A 6,381-nucleotide genomic window follows, 5' to 3' on the forward strand; every position below is an offset into this window, starting at 1 on the left:
CAGCTGCAGTGAAGTCATTTTGTGCTTAAGGCACAAGACACACGAGGCCTGCTCACATATGTAAACACACATGCTACAGAGATAGGCGCTGTAGGGTTTCAAAGAAAATTGAATTCTGATGTATGTATGTATGTGTGTATGTATGTATGTATGTATGTGTGTGAGTATGTATGTATGTATGTGTAAATGTGTGTTTGTGTCACAAAAGGCCAAATAACTCATTTTCAACTTTACAATTGTGTTGATCAACTAAAGTTATGTTAACATTTAATCGGAATTTGCACTACTTTTAAAATGCAACTGAAAAGCATGTTAATGTAACTTTGTTTCGGCACACTGTCTGAACTTTCTTGTAGTATCTATATATTACACTCTGAATGTTGCGAATCGTAAGCCTATAACTCTACCAGCTGCTTTACCGTTCATAACATGTTTGTCATGTTTGCTTGTAGTTATTTAAATAGTGTTAAACCTTAAAACAGAATGTATTTAATTCAGTATTAATTAACACTAATGCAAAGTAGATGAATGACAACAAGGCCGTAAGCAGATATTTGGCCCATAGTCCAGTGTGTTATATCAGCTGTATAGTAGTATTGCCCCTGTAGCTTGGATGGAAGACAAAAACTTGTTCAGCAACACGTTAGTTGGATACTGTCAGAATAAATATGTAATTCAACAAATCCTGTACATTTCAAGACAGAGGAATTATAAAATATGCTCCACCATAGCACACACTTGAAGACATTTCCTATTGTTTTTGCAAAGGATGTTAGAGTAAAGTTAACCAAAAACCCCAATTAGAAAAGAAAATGTAATGCAGTGTTCTGGAAAATCCTTCCTCTGTGAAACTGTATGAATAGCTCAAAGGCTTGTTTTTCCAACCTGAACCTAAAAAGAAAGGTGTGCATAATTCTGTTGTTTCATTCTCAGATAAGACTATTGACAAAGTGTTTCTGACAGCTGTATGGATTATGTGCTGATGTTATGTAAAGTTCGAGTAATGCAGCATTTATTTGCAAACAGATCTTCAAGGAAATGTTAAGGTTTATTTACTTCTCGCCATTGTGTTCACCTGTCCGGACGTGTCATCATACACCGAGATTGGCAGCCAAGGTGCTTTCTGTAATTGTGAGTTCCCAGTAATGCAATGACAATGCTGCTAGTATTGTGCTAACTTGCATTGCTGAAGCACTTCCTACTGTGGCTTTCAATCACAGGTCCTCTTGCCAAGGACAGCAAACGTCACCCTGTACAGTCTTAATTTTACACAATACTTGCCACACTTGTTAATTCAATAAAGTCAGCAAGATGACATGTTTTATTCCTACAGTCTCTGAATCATGTGAAGATGAACAGTATATGACTTGAGCCACACATTGAGCCATGAAAAGTGTACACCATAAGGTAAGACAGTTACTCTGTGTTGAGCTGCATTGAAAATACAAAGACCATGATTCTCAGTGTACAAGGTGTGGCTATTAAATGATTAGACTGTTATTATAAGTATATACAGTACGAATATGACAAGTTTTCTTTACTACAACTGAATTACAGCTGAAGTGTCATTATTTTAAAGCCACACCCAGTGGCGACTCCTGAAAAAATTATCGGGGGCACACATGCACATTTATATTACAGCCCCCCCCCCCCCCCCCCCTACACACACACACACACACACACGTGTGTGCGCAGACACACACGCACACACCATGCACAGAACACAAGGCACATACAAAGAGCACCAAGAGTTGACGTGCAGGATGCATGAGTAGGAGTGAAGGTCAGTGTGTCTGTAGGCGTCGGCCTAGACACAGACAGGACAGGAGCTAGACACACATGAGATAGGCACAGACAGGACAGGAGAAAGACACAGACAGGAAAGGAGATAGGCACAGACAGGACAGGAGATAGGCACAGACAGGACAGGAAATAGGCACAGACAGGAGATAGAGACAGACAGGACAGGAGATAGAAGCAGACATGAGACAGGCACAGACAGGAGGTACATATTTGTCTAGAGAGCAGCTTTGGAGTGGAGCGCTGGTGGCGCAGTGGTAGTGTCCATGCTCCATGGTCACCGGTTCAAACCTCAACGCAGGGGGAAGGTGGAGAGGACTTGGCAGACTCAGAGGCCCCGAAGCAGGTGGGTTGCCGAGGATGGATGCAGGTGTGACGTCAGGATGGTTCGCGAGGAGAAAGACACGGGAGGGCTTACTTGGCCCTCCGAAACAATTCAGTGGAAAAGCAGGGGGTTATAGATTTTTTTCAGTGGTCCAATTTAACTGCAGGTCAGGCCGGCCACTTTCTACATAACTCTGAACCCATAACAAGTCTCTGCTATGTAGACAGCACTCAGTGTGTGTGTGTGTGTTTGTGCACTGGAATGCTTGGCCCAAGGGCTCTGTTTGGACAGGTCCAATGCATGACTCACTCTCTTTACTATAGTAGGATTTGAACCTCTTACCATCAACATTGCAAACTGCATACTTAACACTGCACCACCAGGATCCTGTCCTCCCATGCATCTCCAGTATGTTTGAGGGTAACATAGTGGGGCACCGAAGCCCTAATGTCAATCATGCCATGTACTTTAATTTCATTGATGATGGATGAACAAGGAATAAGGGGACCATTACAGATAGTCTGTCCTATCGTATTTTCCTAACCACTTTTCGTTGCCCTCGATGAAAAAAACATGGTGTCAAGCATGGGGGGGGGGGGGGGGGGGGGGGTCAATGCATAGAGTAGATATAGGCCTAGTGACTGGTGAAAAGCTATGGAAGCAAGCTGCATCCAGGAGCGTTCATAAGCAAAAATGATGTGGCTCCTCAATAGATTATCCTACTTATTCATTATTCATATGTTGTATGATGTAAAATAGCTTAACAGGACACATGATATGTCCAGTAACAACATAAAGAAGGGGGGCTACATATGTCAATATCAACAATATTTATTGACTGATCGTGAAAGTATTGGCTTACAAGAGCAAAATAAGTCATGACATAAAAAAAATAACTCAGTGTAAGTGCAAGTAGCAAACATTCACACTGTGAAACCTATCAAAAGTGACAGTGGTATATGGAAATACAGACCGCAGGCCGCTTTAGCCATTTCACAGCCTGCTAACTACGATTTTCTTTCTGACCAATTCTTGGATGTAGAATTCCCCTTTGTAGAACCCTTTTAAATGGATACATTTGGTCCAGGAGGTCCTTATTGTTTTGCTGTCAATTTGTCTTCATTAGTACGCCTACTAAAAGGATTTTCTTTCAAAGAGCGAATCAAGATAAGATAAGATAAAACTTTATTGCCACACAACAATGTTGGTGGTATTCTGTCATAGGTAGCTCAGGCCAGTAGGAGGGGAGAGAAGGGGGTAGGGAAAACAAAAATAAAAAAAATTAAAAATTACTCCAGGTCAGCATTGAGAGTTCAGGAGTCTGACAGCAGAGGGGAAGAAGCTGTTTTTGAAGCGTGTCGTTCCAGCTTGCATGGATCTGTAGCGTCTTCCAGAAGGAAGAAGTTAAAAAAAGTCATGGCTTGGATTGGAGGAGTCTCTGATAATGTTCTTTGCGCAATTTAAGCTACGCTCAGCATACAATGAGAGGACTGATGGAAGGTCACAACCAATAATGTTGGAGGCTTTGGTCACCACTCTCTCCAGTTTCATTTTTGTGCGACTGTCAGAATTTCCATACCAGACAGTTATTGATGAGGTGGTGACACTTTCTATGATGGCTTTATAGAAGAGCACCAAAAGGAGTTTGTTGACATTGAACTTTTTCAGTTGCCTGAGGAAATACAGTCTCTGTTGGGCTTTTTTGATAAGGTGGGTGGTGTTAATATCCCATTTCAAATTTTGGCTGATGTAGGAGCCCAGAAATGTAAAGGGCTCAGTAAGGGTTATGGGCTGGTCAAATACATTAACTAAGGCTTTGGTGTTAGGCCTCCTTCTCAAGTCCACAACTATTTCTTTTGTTTTTGAGGCGTTAAGATGGAGCTTATTCTTCCTGCACCAGTCAACGGTCCAATTCACCTCCTTGAAGTACTGAGACTCATCCTCATCTTTGATTAGGCCGATGATGGTGGCGTCATCTGCATATTTGAGCATCTTGACGGAATGGTGGTGAGATCTCAGGTAATTTGTGTAGATGGAGAACAGAAGAGGAGATAGCACACAGCCTTGCGGCGCACCAGTGTTGAGGGTCAGAGGGCATGATGTTGCGTTATTGACTTTGACTGAGTTCTGTTCCTCAGGAAGTCCAGTATCCAGTGACACAGAGCTATGTCGATGTTCATGGCTTGCAGCCTGGAGAAGAGAATGAGTGGCTCTATTGTGTTGACGGCTGAGCTAAAGTCAATAAACAGCATGCGTGCATAGGTGTTACTTGACTCCAGATGTTGCAGAGTAGAGCGAAAAGCTAGGTTGATGGCATCTTCTACAGATCTGTTAGCCTGGTAAGCAAACTGATGGGGATCCATCAGCGGTGACACACTGGATTGTAGGTGGGAGAGTATCAAGCGTTCAAACACCTTCATGGCCACTGAAGTGAGGGCCTGAAGTCGTTGAGCTCTGTTGGTTTAGCTGACTTTGGGACCGGGATGATGACAGAGGATTTGAAACACTGTGGGACTGTACACTGTTGCAAAGAGGAGTTGAAAATGTCAGTGAAGACATAAGCCAGTTGATCTGCACAGTGTCTGAAAACAGCTGGGGAAAGCTGATCTGGTCATGCTGCTTTCCTAGCCTTCTGATTTTTAAAAAGCTTGCACACCTCTGCCTCCTGGATGACAAAAGGAGGAGAGGAGAGAGAGGGGGGAGAGGGAAAGACTGCCAGGGACTTATTGTCCTCAAACCGGGCATAAAACTCATTGAGTTTGTCAGGAAGATCAGGGTCGTCATCTGGAGGAGAGGCAGGCCCTTTCTTGTAGTTGGTCATATCCTTCAGATTTCTCCACACTGACCGAGGGTTGTTTGTATTGAGTTGAACCTCCAGTGTCTTAGCATAATCAGACTTGGCTTTTCTAATTGCAGAACGTAGATTATATTTGTCAATCTTATACACCTCCGTGTCACCCCTCACAAAAGCAGAATGTTTTTCCCTTTGGAGTGCAGCAACATCTTTGCTGAACCAGGGCTTCCCATTTCCATATGACTTCACACACAAGATGTTGCACTGTTAGCCATCTTGACAGAATATGACTTGATCAAAGCCGTTTGGCAGTTACGTATGACTAAGCATGTCTATGGTAGGGCGAGCCCTCCTGGAACCCATAGAGATTGCATGAGAGCCCTGATTAGTGAAAAAAATAGATTTTCCATAAGAGTCTATGAGAGACATCTGGGGCGATTTTCAATTCGCCCAAAATCACCCCAAAAGGGCCCGGATAATTTGAAGCTCGACTTTAGCCTGATTGGACACTGACATTCAGAGGCAGATCAGACGGTCTAGTGGTAGAATCGGACAGAAAAAAAAACTCTCCTTTTCCCATCTGGCAGTGCGTCGCCCAAATCGCCCTTATGGACAAACTGCCCCTGGCCACGCCTCCTAGAATTGTGACAAATAACAGCCCACCTTCACATAACCACATTGCGCTTCCCTCTGGAAACTCTAAGTAATGCACAAATAGACCACTAGGAGGCGGCTTGACTAGAAAATGCCGTGGAAAGAAATCCAGAAAAAGTTCAAATTTGATACTCAGACTCAGACTGACATTTTGTTTTACCTTGTCTCAAAATATTTGGTTTGATAACTTTATCTAACTCTAAGTTTCTGGCTCTTCACCCAGAAAATAGTCCTGCTGGCATGGAAACTACAGGAGTATGATCCAACCTAGCCAGAGGAAGAATCTGTCTCCCCAAACATACTCAAAGTGCTCATAACATATACTGATATAAGGCAAGGTACTGAATATAGAAAGTACAGTGGCAATGCTGCAAAGTGTGGTACAATGACGTGTGATTCAAGACATTTTCTTCATGGACACTTAATCACAGAAGCAAACAGAGAAATACTGTTACAATGACAAGATAATGTGACATTAAGGAGCTGATCTACAAACTTGTATTATGGGTTCTGCACCAGAGGGAGTGGAGACTCAGCCAGCTGAGCCACACACAGAGGCTGCTCTGGACAACCAGACCAGCGTCAACCAGTCCATCAGATCTCAACGGCTGAAAAGTCCAGAGCGAGATACATGAAGGTTAAAGCTGTGATGGGTTGGGTTGATCGTTGCTGGTTCTTCACCTCAAATCCCCCAAAACGATCCCCTTAATCTTCCAGAGAGAGGTGGGGGAGACGTGTGAGAATGGGCAGGCCTCAGTTCGGTCCGAGGACATCTATCACTTCAGCCAGGATCTCCAGCCGCAAGGCT

Source organism: Sprattus sprattus, assembly GCF_963457725.1.
Source record: "Sprattus sprattus genome assembly, chromosome: 2".
In the NCBI taxonomy this organism is placed as follows: Eukaryota; Metazoa; Chordata; class Actinopteri; order Clupeiformes; family Clupeidae; genus Sprattus; species Sprattus sprattus.